Source organism: Electrona antarctica (assembly GCF_951216825.1).
Source record: "Electrona antarctica genome assembly, chromosome: 9".
In the NCBI taxonomy this organism is placed as follows: Eukaryota; Metazoa; Chordata; class Actinopteri; order Myctophiformes; family Myctophidae; genus Electrona; species Electrona antarctica.
This window is the reverse complement of record NC_136790.1, coordinates 47195558-47215308: the sequence shown is the minus strand read 5'-3', so window position 1 is coordinate 47215308 and position 19751 is coordinate 47195558. Positions and strand designations below refer to the sequence as shown.

At 43.5% G+C, this 19751-nt stretch overlaps 1 long non-coding RNA gene across 1 annotated transcript in view; it reads left to right on the top strand.

Moving 5' to 3' along the window:
• The window catches only part of LOC306929359, a 123313-nt gene that overhangs the window by 54015 nt on the left and 49547 nt on the right, over positions 1-19751 (top strand). Inside the window, exon 2 of the long non-coding RNA XR_013790772.1 lies at positions 8218-8387. This is a non-coding gene — a long non-coding RNA (uncharacterized lncRNA). The remainder of the gene's footprint in view (positions 1-8217; positions 8388-19751) is intronic.

The window sequence follows — 19751 nt, the reverse complement described above, 5'->3', positions numbered from 1 at the left end:
TTGCCGCTGTGCAGTTAATTATATCTATGCATGTGGTAGCGGTTCGACTTTTGTAATACTGCTGTTGCTTGTGTTATGGTTTTTGTTCAGTGCTTTATGTTGTTGTGCGAGCCAGGCCTGCAACTAAGGTATTTGGTTGTTAGTTTGAGTGCAGTACATGTACCAAATGTATGATGCACAAAAATCATGTACACTTCCAGCACGCCTGTATACTGTTAGTATCTCTAGGCTATATAAATGATAGAGTGCACCTAACAACAACCCTTCATCAGAACAGGTTTTCGTTCGTACAATAATCTGTGTGTTATTGTTTGTTGTGTAGAAGTGGTGGTGGACCAACTGGATTCTGCTTGTGCACTATAGCAGCGGGGGCCTTTGAATTTGACAACATGGATGAATGATTCTGAGATGGGCACATGGATTGCATTATGACATTTTCTAGCTGTCACCTTGGTTGAGATTTGCTTGATATCCCTTGTCATTCGGTTGGAACCCAAAATGCCGCCACTTTGTTTAGGCAGGAACACACTTAAAGGCGTAGTGAAATTAAAAATATGTTTTTCACACTTTTAGACCACATCCGTGGTCATCATATGAGCATACCTAACAATGGGTGCCAAAGAAATTGGTACATTTTCATTTTTGTGTATTTTTATATCAAAAGTCCATAAAATCAAATTTTAATTACTTCCTGCCCACATCGATAAAAGCCAATGAAAATGAAGCTCACCCATTTAATTACCCATATCTCCACATCCGTCCAGCACAGCTGCTACTGATTACAGAAATCCTCAGTTTTTATTCCCATTCAAGATAACATCCAGACAGTGTATTACTCGGTTTCAACTTAATCACCACGCTAAAATATGTATCTGAAAACATTATAGGGTAGAAATAAGCCACATAACAGTAAACTGGTGCAGCATGGCCGACTATCTGACTCGTAAACAAACACACTCCATGCGCTGCGTATAGCATAGCTACCGTCCCTAGCTACCGTCCCATCGCCTGAAGGGATGCGATGCTCTGATTGGTTCATAAACTTCATAGCGGTGTTTCAACTTGAAATCGTCTGAAACTTCAAAATAAAATGTCCACCATTTCCGTTTCACTACGCCTTTAAGCTTGCTATGTTGTTGTGTTTTCCTGTTCATTATGGACATATTGTTGATTAGGTTACAGCAATTCAGTAAATGTATTACATTACAGAAAATCATCAGACAATAATCCACACAATAATGTTAACTAGGGCTGGCCAAATGGAGACATTTTATAAAGCGGTGCAGGCCTTAATTAACCGTTAGCCGTTAAGGAAAAAAATGCGCTATTGTTATCCATTAAACGTTAAAATCGTGAACACATGCACACAGGCGTGAGTGAGTCCATGTTGTGTCTGGCAAAGCCAGGCTTCCAAGCCTCCAAGTAACCACCGCATCGTTTAGTTTACCTACCAGCCAGGTTGTCTGCAGTGTGTGTGTCTGTCGGGCATACTCTGTGTCAATAAGACGGCTGAATAAATGTTCCACTCCTCGCCAATATAGCGGCACAAATTGTCAAATAGCTCTCTGAGTGAGTCCAACAGTCGAGCCACATGCGTAAACTCCAGTAGCCAGTTCATGTGCGTAAATACCGTGACGCACGCAGACAGCGCAATGGCCACCATCCCGTGCCGAGAGATGCAATGATTGTTAATTTGACCAAAGTTTGGCGAAAGCCCAGTGGCTGCTGCAGTGCACACACTTTTCCTGTACGTGTGCATTTGATGTTTGTCTGCTTCCTCCCTCTGTATTTCTATCTCGCTTTCTGTGTGTGTGTGTGTGTGTGTGTGTGTGTGTGTGTGTGTGTGTGTGTGTGTGTGTGTGTGTGTGTGTGTGTGTGTGTGTGTGTGTGTGTGTGTGTGTGGACCCGGTCCGAAACGGAACCGGTGATATCAGAACCGAACCGATCCGGATCCGAGAAACATTCTAATTGCCGCACCCGGCCCGGAACCGGACCCGAAAGTTTTGGATCCGGTCCGAAACGGAGCCGAGAAGGATTTGACTGTTTGGAAACAGTCCGACCAAAACGGCGCTGATCCGATCCGATATAGATCCGGACCCATAGTGTGTTCTCTGTAATATTATATGCTTTAACATGACATGAGACTGCTCTCTATGAGCGACGTGCACCACGCCACCTCTCGACAGCGCAGCGGAGGAGGAGGAGGGTTGCAAACTTACATAGGCTATAGTGCATTTTAGCGCACCGACATTCTTACCAGAGCTGTTGACAATCACAACAAAACTGTCCCACATTTTTCCTCCGAGGTGGAAAGCCTGGTGACGCGAGGTTAGTCCCACGTTGCTTTGCGTTTCACCTCGCTCGCTGAAGGGGGCCGCCACGATTGCATCAATATAGCCAGCGGGGTGTGTGTGTGTGTGTGTGTGCGACTGTGCGTGTGCGTGTGCGCGTGTGTGCGTGCGCGGATCCACGATCCATGTCGAGGCAAGCAGAGCCTCATGCCTCCACAGAGCCACGAGGGTTGGCCTGCCCAATGGTAAATCAATATGGTCAATAAGATGAGCATTAGGATGGCCAAGCGCTTTAACAGCCCTATTGTCGTTCCACCAGGTTTCTTTTTCTTTTTTTGTCTGCGGCTGTAAACGTGCTCCGTTCGTTCCTTCTACAATCTGCCGAGAGAGAGAGCGAGAGAGAGAGAGAGAGAGAGAGAGAGAGAGAGAGAGGACGGGTGGGAGCAGGGAGAGACAGAGTCATCTGTCAATCAGGCAGAAAGCACATTTCTGACACATGTCTTCTGAGTGACAGCCATTCACAGGCATTTTCAAATTGTCTTCTTTTTTCTATTCCTTCTTTCCGGACCATCATTCCCTGGACCGAAACATAGTTGCTTTCTCATCAGCTCTGAACGTTCTGGATAACTTGTCCTTGAGCAAAGTGTGTTGGCTTTCAGCACACAAAACAATACCGTACGAAACCATGCAGACACAAAGTATACGAGGTTTTACCTTTCATTGAAACGATTCAGCTACAGTCAAGAGTTTGCATGCCTACACAAAATTACATTTAATGTCAGTCTTTTATGATTGAGCACCACTTATTGCAAGTCCTCTGAACGGCTTTTTATTATTAGCAACACTAGGCTACATCGTGTAGCATTCAGGATTATATTGTATTTCTCCAAACACTGTCAAGTATTACGGTGCATTACTGTACAGTATATAGGTGAGGTTCACCACACCAGCAGAGGTACTGTTTGTTATAGACTGACATTTTGTTCCATGCTGTAGTTGTCACAGTGGAGCAAAAGAGAGAGTAGCGATTTGTCTAGAGGAACAATAAAAATGATTGGAAGCGCTTCTGACAGCTTCTGCGTTACTAGTATCATCAAGTGACTGGCTCTTTATGATCAGAGAGACATGACAGGATTTCATGTTTTGCTTTGAGATAAAGGAAAATGCCCCTCAACACAACTTCATGCTGGTTTTGATGATAACTTTCTGATACTAGAAGAAGCTCACATATCCCCCAAAGTAATGAACCATTGGAATACACTGGAACACACTGAGGGAAGAGTAGCAGCAACAAAGTCAAACAGTATTAAGATATTAATGTCTCGTTCAAAAAAGTGCATAGAAAATATAGTCACAGCTGAGAGTCAGTCACTGAAGGTGTAAAAATCTACTCTTATAGATGCATTATAGGCACTGGTGTCTTTTGGAACTCAAATCTATTCTCTTCTTCTTCTTCTTCCTCTTCTTCTTCTTCTTCTTCTTCTTCTTCTCCTTCTTCTCATGCACAAACATAAATCGAAAAGATGTCATAAGAGATATGGGGTTGGAGACATGCTTACTGTTGTTGCTGTGGGAGAGAGCAGTGCATTTTCATTGATGTCCAGGAATAACAAACAGTCAAATACATAAATCACTGGTATTTCCCTTGTGTGGGGAATCCATTTATCTCTGTACACATTTTATTCCATTGCATGCATTCAAATTATTGTAAAAGCATGAAAACCCAAAGCAGTGGTTGACACAAAACACATACTTTACAGAACACACCTAGAGAACACAAGTGTATCTAATATCAAATGCATGTTCTGTGTTCTGTCTGTTTTTGATGGCCGCCTCAATGCAATCCAATGAGAGTCACATGGTTTGACATTTGTGTTTGATGGGGGGAGGCGGGCAGCAATTAGCAATCAAACACAAATGTTTGGTCAAACCATGTGACTCCCATTGGAAAAGCATCAAACACATTCGGCCTCAGGCCTCAGTCACACATTCGAAACAGAGACGAATGTGTGACTGAGGCCTCATACACATATATCAAACGGACATTCTGTGTTCTGTCTGTGTTTCATGGCCGCCTCAATGTTTTTCCAATGGAAGTCACATGGTTTGACCAAACATTTGTGTTTGATTGCCCCCCCCTCCCCCCATCAAACACAAGTGTCAAACCATGTGACTGCCATTGGAAAAGCATTGAGGCGGCCATGAAACACAGACAGAACACAGAATGTCCGTTTGATATGTGTGTATGAGGCCTCAGACGTCCTTACGAAGCGCTCCCTGAAGGAGAGAAACATAAACACAGGCACGTACGCATGCGCGGCACACATCCACACACATAGTCAGAGAAAAGGTCATTGGTTTTAAAAGATAGAGAGGGATACTGAGAGTAGAATAATTCCCTTCCCCAAGAACAGCATTTTGAAGGCATATTAATTCAGTTCCCCAAGACACATGCACGGCTCAGCCCATTTTATTTCTCCTCTCACTGCCGTTGTGTAAGGAGGCCTTGCTATGCCAGCCCAAAAAGGCTGGGGAAATTACTCTCCTCTCTCTCTCTCTCTCTCTTACGCTCTCTCTCTCTCTCTCTCTCTCTCTCTCTCTCTCTCTCTCTCCTTCTTTCTCTCTGTCTCTCTCTCTCTCTTAATACCGACTTCATCTCTTTCCCAATTTTCCTACCCTCAATGGTAAATAATGCCTTTTCATCCCATCGCGTACTCTCTCTCAGCAAAAAAAAGTAGAAAGTACTTTATGAGAAACGGGAGTTGTTTGAAGTTGAAGCCCTTTTCCTTTGGCCTTCTTTCTCTCTCTCTCTCTCTCTCTCTCTCTCTCTCTCTCTCTCTCTCTCTCTCTCTCTCTCTCTCTCTCTCTCTCTCTCTCTCTCTGTCTGTCTCTTAGCACACAGTATAGAATTTGTATTTTCTTCCTTTTTTCTTCTCTGAGAAGTATTGGTGTTGCATAAATAGACTGATTGACGTCCACATTTGTTTTTCCACTGTTGTCATCCTTTGTCACTGTTGAGTTTGAAGTGACATGCTACTGATGCTAGAGGCATTGGGATGCATTATTATGAAGCCAGAGCGCTTGAAAGTGCTCCAAAATCATAACCCCCCCCCCCACACACACACAAACACACACACACACACACACACATGTGCACACACACGTGCACACACACACACACACACACACCCACACACACACACACACACACACACACACACACACACACACACACACACACACACACAGTAAAAATGTCAAACTAGTCAGATCTGACAAGTCTGTCTTTCATAGTTTTAGTTTATAAATCAATAACTCCCCGTACTTCTGATTCTGTTAGTGAACTCAACTTGTTTTTCCAGTGTGTGAATAGAGCAGACTATGAAAATGATAATTGCAAACACACAATCTGTCTGCCTCGCACGCACACACAAACGCACGTACGTACACTCGCACGTCGTACATATGGTGGCAAGCAAATCGTAACCACAACACCACACACACACACACACACACACACACACACACACACACACACACACACACACACACACACACACACACACACACACACACACGCAACCACTCTATGATTTCCCATGGTAGGCTATGTGTGCCCAATATTATATCCCATGAGAAACCAGTTGCATGGTCAAAGCAATCCAACCACAGTTTTTTTTTAACACATTATAGATTTTTTTAAACCGCCATCTTCACAAATTATTCATGGTGATGTTCAAGCAGGGCCATCACCTTTGGAATACACATGGAAGTGCTTCCTCTTAACCTTGGTCCCGAGCTCCAACTGTGTGTATTTTTGGACGCTATCATATATATATATATATATATATATATATATATATATATATATGAGCAGTCAGAATGAAAAAAGGAGATGACGCTAAAAGGAGGAGATGAAAGTGGAGCAAGATAAAGACATGAAGCAAACGACTGCATGCACACGACAATGTGAAAGCAAGATAACTCTTAAGCCAATATAAAGGACTGCTGAGGACTTCTCATTGTCTTCTTTGTTTATTTGGAGATATTGATATTACCATAGACACTGTCATGGGAGGGACAGGTAATCGATACGCTACTACAAAATAGGCTACCCCATAATAATAATCCCACGGTCGGAAGCATGCCAGCACTACAGCACAAAGTGAAGACAAAATGGAGAAGAGTTTAGGGAAGGAAAAGGAGGGATATACATAGAAAGATACAGGGGGAAGAATCTGACCGTATGGTATCAAATAAAAAAATAGCATCAACAATACAAAACCAACAAAACACACACATATGAACAACAACAACTTGAGCGCCAAGTGAATTGACAGGCAGTTAGAAGGTGTAGTAGTATTTTGTTGTTTAGGAGAAAATAATCACGTTAGCCTTCAGGGCACTTTCTCATGCTCACTTGATCACTGCAGTGTCGTTCAAATGTTTATGTCAATTCTGGATTGAGCGCAGGGGCAAGGGGGGTAGCAGGTGTCTCTCCACTAGTCAGTCAGTTGTTCCTTATCGACCGCAGCCACTTATCCAGTTGATGGAAATTACCTGAGTTCTCAGATAACACGCTGGGGTCGTTAGAAAGACATGACTAACAAGGCGTGTGATAACGCCTAACAGTTGCCTTCAATGACAGTGTAAACAGCAGAGGGACTCGGCCACTGCCTTTCTAGCACATGTACAGAACCTGGTCCTTCAATGACAGTGTAAACAGCAGAGGGACTCGGCCACTGCCTTTCTAGCACATGTACAGAACCTGGTCCTTCAATGACAGTGTAAACAGCAGAGGGACTCGGCCACTGCCTTTCTAGCACATGTACAGAACCTGCACGGAACACAAAGAAAAAAGTGTTGTGTGGAGTTGTAGTTGAATGTTGTGTGTGTGAAGATCATAGATTAGCTTCACAGATAACAAGATTGAAGCATATAAGCTTGTGCGCGCCTTCTGAACTGACAATTTAGAAGGTAAAGAGTAAAGCATTTTGCAGTGCTAAAATGTTTTGTATTCGTTGTATCTAACTCCCACGAGTTAGAACATTTCATTTTTGGCTCCTAGCGGCCTGTATAGTTGCACCAGAGATGATCTCCACTGAGTGCAGATTCCATGCCAGATTTTCCGTCAGTAAGATAGAGGCAGTTGGATATCTTACTGCACTGACAAAATGTCTGGCATGTAATCTGCACTCACAGTGGAGTGGAGGCGGTGGTGGTGGTGGGAAGTGGCTGGGGTTCACTAGATTTCCTCTTTTGTAACCAGGGTGAAGATGGCGAGATTAGACCGGCTGTTAGAAAGGTAATTAGTAGAGTTTAAATAGACACGGTGCCCCTCTCTGGGGAGCTGGAAACTTACCCTCAAGCGTACAAGCGGAGGGGGCAGGCAGGCAGGCACAGTGAGGAGAAGGGAGGGGTGCAGAAGAGGATGGGGGTGGGAGGGGGGGTAAGTTAATTAATGAAGACTGTGTTCTCTCACCTGAACAAAGTGATTTCTTCTTCTCTTTCTCTCCCCACCCTCCTCCGCCCAGTCGTCCATTCCTCCATGCTCCTTCCACCTGAGATCAAGCAGATAGTTAATGACTGCTTCTTCAAAACCTCTCTCTCTCTCTCTCTCTCCCTCTCTCTCCCTCTCTCTCTCTCTCTCTCTCTCTCTACTGTATCTCTCTTCTCTTCTTTCATCCACTAGAGATGGGTGGGCCGCACCATTTTTCTCCCAGGTCCATTAGCAAATTGCGTCCCTTTTTCTCTCCTTTTGTCTGCTCTCCTACCCCCCGTCTCCTCCAACGACACCCCTCCCCCCCACCTTATCGTCCCATTACGACAGCATTCATCCTAATTAATTAATTCAAACTTGGAAAAGAATGAAGTTATGAGTCAACCCCCTCTCACTTCTCCCCCCTTCCTCTCCTTTACTTTCCAGGAGTGAATAGGTGGGTGACAAAAGAGAGACTCGGGCCAGCGGACGAACAGAGAGAGAGGAGTGGAGTAACGTGTGGGATGACGCGCTGAACCCGGGCAGCCATTACTCCTCCAGAGTGACAGCGAGGTCAGTTGGCGGAGACTCGCCAGCGGCGACGCTGCACATACTGGGTAGGTGATGCACCGAGGGCAAAGCTTGCTCAACGCTTTTCTTGATGATCATTAAGGCCAGTGTCAGATAACTATTACTCTGCTATCCATTAGCGAACACTTTGAATAAAGTCAATGATGTGTTTTCACCTCATTTCGGAACGCCGTTTTCTTTTCATCTTCGTGGGAAGAAAATAGAAAAGAAAAGGGAGAAAACCCTCAGTGATATTATTTACCAGCTCTGTAATTACAGGTTTAATAGTAACAATAAAAGCTTCACTGGTGCTTTGTAAGTAGTTGACAGACCCTAAAACCACAGGTTTTGGTCACCGTTTGGAACCAGTGGTGGAAAGTAACTAAGACATTTACTTAAGTACTGTACTTAAGTAAACATTTGAGATTGTCTTTATTTTTGTTTATTTATTTTTTACTTGAGTTTTTCCAACTTCCAGTATAGGCAAACTTTGAATTGATTTTGAATTCTGGACTTCTAGATCAGAGTAATTATATATTGCAGTATTGACACTTTTACTTGCGTAAAACATTTAAGTACTTTTTCTGTTTGCAACAAGTAAGTAAGATTTATTAGAGAAAATAACTGCCTTGTAAATGATAAAATATGGCATTATTAACAGTTTAAGGGCCCCAGACGGAGATTAAATAGGTCCGGGCCCTCAAGGTGTTAAGTTTGTGGCTGCTATTAAAATGACTGGACCGTAAACCCCTCAGCGAAATCACAACTCTGATCCTGTTTCATGAATCAATCTGTTACAGTACATGCATACTAGCGTATTTGTATGCACGAGGAAACAGCTGCATTACATTTGTGGTAATCAAATCTTGATTACCATAATAAAATAATTCAGTAGATGGCGAGTCGATCAAATGTAGAGAGAGACAGAGGGCGGAGTGTGTGTGTGTGTGTGTGTGTGTGTGTGTGTGTGTGTGTGTGTGTGTGTGTGTGTGTGTGTGTGTGTGTGTGTGTGTGTGTGTGTGTGTGTGTGTGTGTGTGTGTGTGTGTGTGTGCGCGTGCGCGTGTGCGCCTGATGTGTCTTCCCACTGCTCTGTGTTCTCCATGTCTAAAATGTGCTGTGTCATGAACTTTCACAGAGCTCTCTCTTAATGAGTCTCATCCTGTGTTTTTGGTTTTTGGATATCACTCTCTGTCTTAACAAATTAACTGCTCCTGACGGAACGTTCCGACTGGCAACTGCTTCTAGCGTAACGTTCCGTCTGATAAGCTTTATTATTGATATCAAACCGGATCGCTGATTTATTTTATTTTATTTTATTTTTTGGCTTGGCCTTTCCTTCTTTAGCGATCCTAGACCGGATTGCGCAACCACGCTGCCGTTCACTCCCTTTATACAGGCTGACTACTAAAAAGCTGAATAACTCGAAATCTACGGAGCTCTCCATGGTTTGGATAAAACGTGCAATGTTCGTTCGGAGGTCTTTGCTGATTATCCGGTGATCTAGATGGGAACATTGGCGCTTTCTAGAGCAAGGATGGCTACATTTTAGCATGCTAGCATTGACACGACTATTTATTTAGCATCTAAGATGGCCGCCCAAACAGGATGTGAATCCAGCGTGTGTTACACTACAAACGGCTCGGCAGTCTGTGGTTGGCTCTGCGTCCACCAGGTGGCAGCAGATGGATTAATGAGTCTTATCCTGTGTTTTCGGTTTTATTAGGGTTAATCTGAAGCATCCAATCTTGAAGATTATGTGGCTTTGAATTTAGTTTAACCATCTGCCATCAGTTTTAAGTGTGTGTGTGTGTGTGTGTGTGTGTGTGTGTGTGTGTGTGTGTGTGTGTGTGTGTGTGTGTGTGTGTGTGTGTGTGTGTGTGTGTGTGTGTGTGTGTGTGTGTGAACCGCACACTCAATGGAAATTAAGAATTGGGCCTCCGTCTTAAGTATGAGTACTGAATGACCTACATCACTGGTTCCCAAACAGTGGGTCGGGACCCATGTGTGTTTCACGGACACATTTTTATGGGTCCCTTTATTCATTGTCTCCTACATTTTGTTTTTAATCATTTTTTCTTCAAAACATGCATCTGATTTGTGTTGATCAATTTCAAAAGTAGAGATGAATAAATCATCAGAGATTTAATTGTTTTGCGGAGGACTTATTATACACAATATCATTCATTATTCTAGTCATCATCACTTTCCTGTCATTTTCTTTTAAATTATGATTAGGTTTTAATAGCATCAATTATCACAACCTTCTGCATTTGAAGCTTGCAGCCGAAATCCACATGTTTTATTTTATTGAATTTTTTTACTTTCCATTTACAATATGTAAACCAGCAGTTAAATGTTAATAGCTTGCACACAAACCCTTCACTCACTTATAAATCCCTTACATCTGCAATAGCAAGTTTTATGACAACACCTTCAGTTGATTCCCTCCCTAAGTTGTGTGAAGCGAACGCGCCACATTAAAGAATACCTTTTATTGAGTGTTTTGTGCATTTCCTATTATCTCGGTCTAAGGAAGCTGCTTTACTACTGAACCATAAACCTGCCATTGTTCATTTTATAGAGGGGGGAGATACATTTCTTCATTTTTTACCCGCCATCCCAGAGTGCAGCAACAGCATTTGTCATAAAACAGCACAAAGGTAGTGCACCGGTACGCATCAGAGCTGTTGAAGAGACGTACAAAATGAGGATGCCGCAGTGATTTGTTGTTTTATCCTGTTGTTCAGAGAGGAACAGTACAGTATAGGGAAAGTATGTCATTGGTACCAATCCAGGATGAGGCATTAAATCCTCCGGCACAGATCTGCGCCACACCCGGCCCTGCCACACACATGCACAAATGCAGCACACAGCTGGTATGTTCAGCAGAACATAACCCACATGTTGCACGCTCTGTCAGTCGGTAACAGCAACAACAACAATGACCTGTGTGTGCTACAGGTCAGGTTGGCATCTGACGGTTGATGTTAGATAAGAGAGTCCCAAACACAGCCAGCCAGAGGCAAACGTGAACTGCAAACCTGCAAAAGACAGCAGTTAACAAAATACATCTGGCAGCAGGATCATTATTATCTCGTCCGGACAAGATAATAATTATCTTGTCCGGACGAGATAATAATTATCTTGTCCGGACGAGATAATATCTTGTCCGGACGAGATAATAATTATCTTGTCCGGACGAGATAATATCTTGTCCGGACAAGATAATATCTTGTACGGACGAGATAATATCTTGTACGGACGAGATATTATCTTGTACGGACAAGATACAATATATTTTGAATGCATGGCCATTACAATTACAATTTACAATTTAGGCATTTAGCAGACGCTCTTAATCCAGAGCGACTTACATTAAGCAAGAACAAAAAGCATGGGAATACATCACATATGTAAAATGCATTTATCGCGAAACATGCGTAAGCTAAGAACGTGACTAGAACATATCTACTGTATATAATGACACTATACATATAAACTATAACTAGAACATATCTATATAATGACACTATACATATAAACTATACATATATGCTAAACTATGCTGTACATGAAGTGCTATGACTACATACAATGCACTTATTGTGCTGTCTACATGACATGCTATAAGTCTGTTTCAAATGCTATATAAGTCTAAGAAGTGCTGTCTAAGGGGGGTAGGGTAAGTGCTATGGGCCATGATGGAGTCTGAAAAGGTGGGTTTTCAGACTACGGACTACGACTACGGCCATTCAGGGGCTCCGTACAATTATGAGCCAAATGGGGAGGCTGTTATTTGTTTGACATTGCGTATTTACTGTATATGTAGGCTAATAAAAGCACATACAGTAACAATGTGCAGAAGTTATGGGTATTGCTGTGTTGTTGCGTGAGATTCAGACCCACTGGATTGTTGTACTCCTGGGTTTCTTCATGAATAATATAATAGGCAACTAATTCAATATAACATTCTCCGGCTGACCTTTGTGGAAAGAAAACTTGCATTACTGTAAATAAATGAGTTTATATGGGTATTAGAAAATGGATTAACTGAAACATTGCAAAGAGTTGACATGACAGGACAATACATTTTGCTTGTTTATACATGCAGCATAACTATTCATCTTGATTTACTGAATGTTTTTTACTTTACTTAAACACAGCTTAAAAAACATTGCATTGCAACGAAAAAGCATGTGACAGAGAAAAGTGTATCATTCACACAGACAAATAATGGTTCTTAATAGGCAAACATTCACCAAAAATAGTAGATCTACAAGCTCACAACGCGTCACAACATAGACCCGCTGTTTTCAATGAAGATATTTGGTGTGGAGGGGAAAAAAGGAACAGATACATAATATAGACCCCTGGGAGACATCTATTGATGAAGACATGTTTAACCATTCAAATAAATTGTTATTTAAAGAACCTTGAAACAAAAATGGTTCTTCTATAGCTATGGCATCACTGTGAAGAACCAGTTTCGGTTTCTGTGTGTTGTTGAGCCCAAACCTAGTTCTCCAAACATTTTGGCATTCCCTCAGTACCACAGGGCACTGCAGCAATCTGATTTGATACAGTGATTCTGAGATAAGTTTCAGATGGCCTAACCCATTAAGCTCAATACAAAACAAAAGTCCAATATGATGCTGTTCAAACCCTGTTACCCATCTCCAGAGATCCTGTGTGCAGATGGAAGGAGGAGAGTGTATCAAGTGCACATTGATCATTACTGCAGGGGGGGTAGTGTGTGTGTGTGTGTGTGTGTGTGTGTGTGTGTGTGTGTGTGTGTGTGTGTGTGTGTGTGTGTGTGTGTGTGTGTGTGTGTGTGTGTGTGTGTGTGTGTGTGTGTGTGTGTGTGTGTGTGTGTGTGTGTGTGTGTACAATATCCGTGTAAATGTGTTGTTTGTTTGCTCTGTCTTCTGGTGTGTGAGTATGTGTAAGCTTGAGATTGCACCGTGCGTCAGTCTAATCATTCCATGTTAGCTACAGTATGGCAGCTGGCAGGCAGACAGACATGTTAGCTACGGATGGCAGGCAGGCAGGCGGGCAGACTGCACACTAAATCCTGCTCCCGTTGCCCCTATTGATCGCCAGGGCCTTTAAGGAGAAACAGGCAGCTACTTTGTTTTTTGCATCTGTAAACACCACACAGTGGGTGTAGACGTTGGCTGTTGTGGCAGACACTGACGGTGACGGATTATATTCCACACCGCCGTGCAGACACGGGCGCTGCATATTGATGGTGTATAGCATTGCTTTACGTGTCGGCTGTATGGCTGCTGCTGTTGCTGCTTCACAGCGGATAGAACTCTGTTTGGGGGAAAATAGCTCAGGGAAAAGATGCAGAATAAAAAGGCAATGTGAGTACAAACAGTTGGTGATGCAGTCGGTAGCGCTGCCGTCTCACAGCTAGAAGGTCCCGGGTTCCATGGGGGGTAGGTAGTGGTACCCTCACAGCTAGAAGGTCCCGGGTTCGATGGGGGGTAGGTAGTGGTACCCTCACAAAAAACATGCAGTAATCCTGGTCTCTAAACTGCCTCCCCTGGTCAGCTTGGGCACTTGATGGAGGGGAAGGGAACTGGTTGGAATAACGTGTTCCTTCCACGCGCTACGTCCTACAGGGGAAACTCCCCGCTGTCAGTAGAAGCGGCCTGCTCACTCCTCATGCATTGAAGGAAGCATGAGTGTAGCATGAGCATAAGCTTTGTTCGGAGCTCTCCCCAGGTTGACGGTGGGAGAGTAGCGCCCAGGATTACAGTTTAGGCAATTGGCACCGGGTGAAAAAATGGGTTACAAACATTGTGGGATAAAAATGTAAAGTTAACAGTTACCAATACTGCATAAAACTGAAAGCTGCTTTTTAAGGCCCTTGTTGAGGTTCCTTGTTATGTTTAATTATAAAACCAACCTTCATGGAAAGACAGACTAGGTTAACCAAGAACTGAAGCTGGGAGCTGTTCAGCTGTACAGTCATACATTCCAGCTACTGTAATAGGTTCCCATAAGCCCTCTTGCTCTCTGCTGTTTCAAAAGACATCCTAACATCCTTTCAATCGCTTTCTTTTTTTCTCAGACTTCCTCTTCCATCTTTCATAAATGAGAGAGCGCGAGAGAGAGAGAGAGAGAGAGAGAGAGAGAGAGAGACCCAAAGACATGAAACATGTCATCGTCTCGGTTACAATAGTGAAGTAAGCCTCTGTTTATAAACCAGTGGTCCATTAAAACATCTAGATCCAGGGCCGGAACTACCATATGGGCACTCTGGGCACGGCACCAGGGGGCCCTGAAAAAAAATATATATAAAAAAAGAATAGCTCCACAGAAATTTCCCCCACTTATCCGAATTAAATAAATGGTGTTTAAAATAGTGTTATACTGTGCAATAATGTGCTATATTGGCTGTTGTTCAAGGTGGTTGGGCTCACTAGGCCAGGTGTGAGGTCAGGTGGAGAGGTGATTCTAGTGGAATATAATACGTGAGTCCGCCATCCAGCATTGCTTTGTTTTCATTCTGCACGCATAGCGCGTCAGGTGGCTCGACAAAAAAAGGTAAAAACACTGAAATGCACTGGTGGATTCTCTCACCCATTTGCTTACTATGAGTAAAATAAAATCAGACCAGTCTGAAGCGAGTGGTGCAACAGCATCCCCTATTGGTACTCTAAACATCGGGACATAGGTTAGGACATAGGGAGGGACATAGGGACATTGCTGTTCTGTTCCTTTGAGTGGTTGCACCACTCAAAAATAATGTGTTTGTTACTGCCAGACTGTCACTCTGGGGCGGGGTAGGCGGCCGGGAATAGGCTAATATTACAGCATAAAACCGCCCCAAAATGGCCAAAATGTTGCGCGCATGCGCACACAGGTTCGCACATGCATGTGCAGGTGGGCCCTTCGAGCTTCAGTGCCCAAGGCCCCTCAGAGGTGTTAATCCGGCCCTGTCTAGATCTATAAGTTCACAATGTGTCACATCATGATGCATTGTGAGCTTGTAGATCAGCTATTTTTGATGTGTGACAGAAGCACACAACAAAAGTGTGAATCTGTTTTGTGATCATTGATGTTATTCATGAATTTAAAACGTATATAAAATAGAAATGAAACAGAATTAGGTATGTGTTATGCCTTCTTCTTACTATATAGTTGTAGGGCAGTGGGCTGGTAAAGCATGTTGTAAATATGCTACTGTAGTGATCCAGAGCTCACAAAAGGTTGAGAACCACTGAACTAAGCCACAGGATCCTGGCGGAAGCAACGAGACTTTTAATGAACAAGACCTTCATTGATCTGTGGACAAAACAGTTGTTAATGATGTGTGTGCAGGCATTTAATTGAGGGAGTGAAACAAGGTCCCTGCTTAATGCACAGTCAAGAATGAGGAGAATTTGATTGAGTTCCGTGCCGACGGGGTGAAGGCTGAGATACAAATGATCCCTCATCGAGGTCTCCCCCCGGATCCTCCGCTCTCCCTCCCTCCCTCCCTCTCTCTCTCACTCTCTCTCTCTCTCTCTCTCTCACACTCACTGTCTCTCTATCTCTCTCTCTCTCTCTCTCTCCCTGTCTCTAGCTCAATCTGTCTTTCCCTCTCCTGTACCCTTTCGTGCCACCTTCCCTCCTCCTACTTTCCTCTGTCAGTTTCTACTGACTCCCCTCTGTTGTTTTATTTCCTCTGTTGTTTTAATTCCTAATTAGAAGGAAACCCGGGCTCAACGCTTGCCTCATTTGTCTTGACTCTGCTGGCTCTGTCCTACACAGCTGTTCAGCCACAACAGACAACAAATGACATAATTGACTAATAGTGTCAAATAAGTGTCGTGTCGTGTCGTGTCGTGTGTGTGTGTGTGTGTGTGTGTGTGTGTGTGTGTGTGTGTGTGTGTGTGTGTGTGTGTGTGTGTGTGTGTGTGTGTGTGTGTGTGTGTGTGTGTGTGTGTGTGTGTGTGTGTGTGTGTGTGTGTGCGTGCGTGCGTGCGTGCGTGCGTGCGTGCGTGCGTGCGTGCGTGCGTGCGTGCGTGCGTGCGTGCGTGCGTGCGTGCGTGCGTGCGTGCGTGCGTGCGTGCGTGCGTGCGTGCGTGCGTGCGTGCGTGCGTGCGTGCGTGCGTGCGTGCGTGCGTGCGTGCGTGCGTGCGCTCAGAATTTGAGCGGACACCACCCCTTCCGCTCTGAAGCTGTGTGCAAACTGTTAAACGGTCCGATGAACTACAAGTTACTGCAACAGTAAATGGGCGAGGAACCGAGCAATGGAAATAAGTATTTTATATTAAAAAAGTGCGCTGCCATGGCGTTTATGTTCCTGGCCGTGTAATGTCCTGTACTGTATGTTGGAATGGACGAGAAAACGGACCAATACTAATCGCTGAGCGCGAGTAGCAAACTAACAACAACGACCATATTTGTTTTGTATCCAGCAACATCGACGCGAGAGGCCGTTGAGAATTCATACCGTTGTTAAAGGACAACCAAGGTTCATGTTTTAGGTTGTTATTAGAGAAAGAAAAAAATGAGGGTAATTTTAGCCCCCATACATTTACATCTGGCTGCGTGGTTCCTTTTTTTTCATTCACGGACGTCGCGAATAATTCGCTCCTTCCTAAATATGAATATTGGGAAACAATGAGAAAGATATCAGCTATAGTAATGGGGCTTATAGGTCTTAAAAATGACCATCAGTAAGCAATAGTAATGGAGTCGATCAGGTGATAAATAGACCTGTGTCTTCTTCTCTTCCTGGTGGCATTCTTGGTACTTTATATAAACAATAGATGTTTTGACCTTATGTAAATTTAGGGGGTATATCTGTACTAATGAGTCTAGATTTACATTGTCGTTGATATTATCATGGCAACAACAACATATTTAATCAACACTGGAAACTGAGCTGGAAACTGCGGATCTGAGGCGAATTGTCCATGATCTGCTTATACTGTATGTATGTTCAAGTAATTAGATAAAACAAAGTAGTAGATCAAACAATGTTACACTCTTGAAGGAGCACTGAATATTTTGTTAAAACAAATTGTTTGTTACAAAGTTAAAGCTCTAATATTCTGGGTAATCATTGTTACAAGTGTTAGTACATTATAGGTGGGACACCAATTTCATCCAATCAGAAGATAGAAGACTTTTATCAGGTTCAATTTGATAGTGTTCCAAATCCAATATTGTCCTTTATTATTTTGTAATTTTTGTTCTTTGTTAAATCACTTCCAATTGTACTTGTTCATCCTGTATGTATGAGCTCTCTCTCCTGATAGGATGGTGTTCATCCTGTATGTATGAGCTCTCTCTCCTGATAGGATGAAATTGATATCCTGTCCTGAACATGTATTTTCTGTTTAGCTGGAGAGACGTGGAGGAGTGTTAATTTTGACAGCAAAATTCTGACTTAGTCTTTTGAATAACACACCATTTTGTTTTAGTCCTATATTTTTGTCATCTGAAATAGTATATTTTTAATCTATCTTAGTCGAATAAATATCAAAATCTTAGTATTTTAGTCTTTTACTCAATGGTCTTAAGTCAATTAAAATTAACACTGGCGGGGAGACCTGTTACTGAACAAACACTATAGCAATGATTGCTATGAGAATATGGAGCTATTTACCATTTGTTTTGACAGCACATATACTGCACCTTTAGTGAATGAATAGGAGCCGAGCTGTGACTTTGATACATGTGAAGGTCTTTTGATCCATGAAGGGAGGATCATGGACCGATTACAGTGGAGATTATTATTGTTTGTGACCTGACTGCACTATGATGTACTGTATGGGAGAACACACGCACGCACACACACACACACACACACACACACACACACACACACACACACACACACACACACACACACAGATACTTGGACGCACGTCGCACGCATGCATACAGCGTCACCTTTAAAAGGCAATCCGTGGTTATTGAAACGCTAATCCAAATCTTCTCTCCATCATAAAAAACAGTGTAACCTCCACATGCACGCAGGCACACACGCACACTAACACACACAAACAAACACGCACGCCGCACGCACGCACGCACGCACGCACGCACGCACGCACGCACGCACGCACGCACGCACGCACGCACGCACGCACGCACACACGCACACACGCACACACACACACACACACACACACACACACACACACACACACACACACACACACACACACACACACACACACACACACACACACACACACACACACACACACACAACGAGTCAAGAGAGGCTTTTGGAGAGATGAATGACAGTGTTCAACTTAAGAACTACACAAGGTGAAAGCCTTACAGGGGATCAGTTGAGTATGAGTGCATGAGCTCAGATTCTCATTAAAAGCAGCTTATTTACAGCTACCTTTTTACCACCTGCCCAAGAATCAAGGCCGGCGTTTCAGAGTCTTTCACACTGGCGGCAATTACCATACATATCATTCAAGTGGCTTTTATACAGTAATTCCTGTTTTGTGTCTCCAGAGGATTGTTTAGGAGCTGTTGGCTGCTGAATGAAATGGTTATGAAAGGATATTCAGTCAAATCCTGAGTGTTCATTTGGGTAACTCAGTCTAAATGCACCCGTAAGGTTGGTAGGGGCCCGCGTTGGGTAGAGCCACAGTCCCCATGCGGACCCCCGGGCCGCCAAAAGGCACGTTTTTCCAGGGTTGTAAATCTTTGATTTTCGGGCGATACCTGCAGCGGAAAGGTGGGCCGTGTGGTGGTGCCGTGCCCGGGTCTGTGTGGGTCGATTCCCGGGATAACTTCGGCTGAAACACAGAGGTGTTGTCAGAGAGAAATGTGTTTATATTTTATGTACTAACATTCTCTCATCCATCTGAGCCAGCACTTAACCGTCAAACTGTGTGAACCCTAGCATTAGTGATGGGAACTATATCGTTCATTTCAGTGAACCGGATCATTCAAGGTCGTCCAGTAAAAAAGAACCATTATTTTCGGTCGTTCGGTACTCCTGGAAGCTAGGGATCTCCCCCTGCACAGACCCAGTCAGCAGTCACTCAAGTCGTTCCATGAGTCACGTTCCATACTCAACAGCGCAATTAAGACCATGTGAGTGACGTACCGTACCGCAATCTATTGAATATCTTAGTTACAATGAAACTGGGTTGATGTGGGTTTTTTTTTTCAGGTTTACATCCCGTCCTGTCCGGACCACCAGGGCTCACCTCCAAATGAGCTAGAAATTCACACAATTTCAATAAATCTAATCTAACTATAATTCACTCAATGTCTGAATCAATGTCCGTCTGAATGACTGTCTGAAACACTGTCAGACTATTACAGTATGTTTGTTCACACAGTTAGTTTGGCTGGTGCCTGGCGGACTGGGGCCGGTCGGTCACAGCACTTCGTTCAGAGAGTAAACGAAGAACCATATACAGTATGCTTTTTG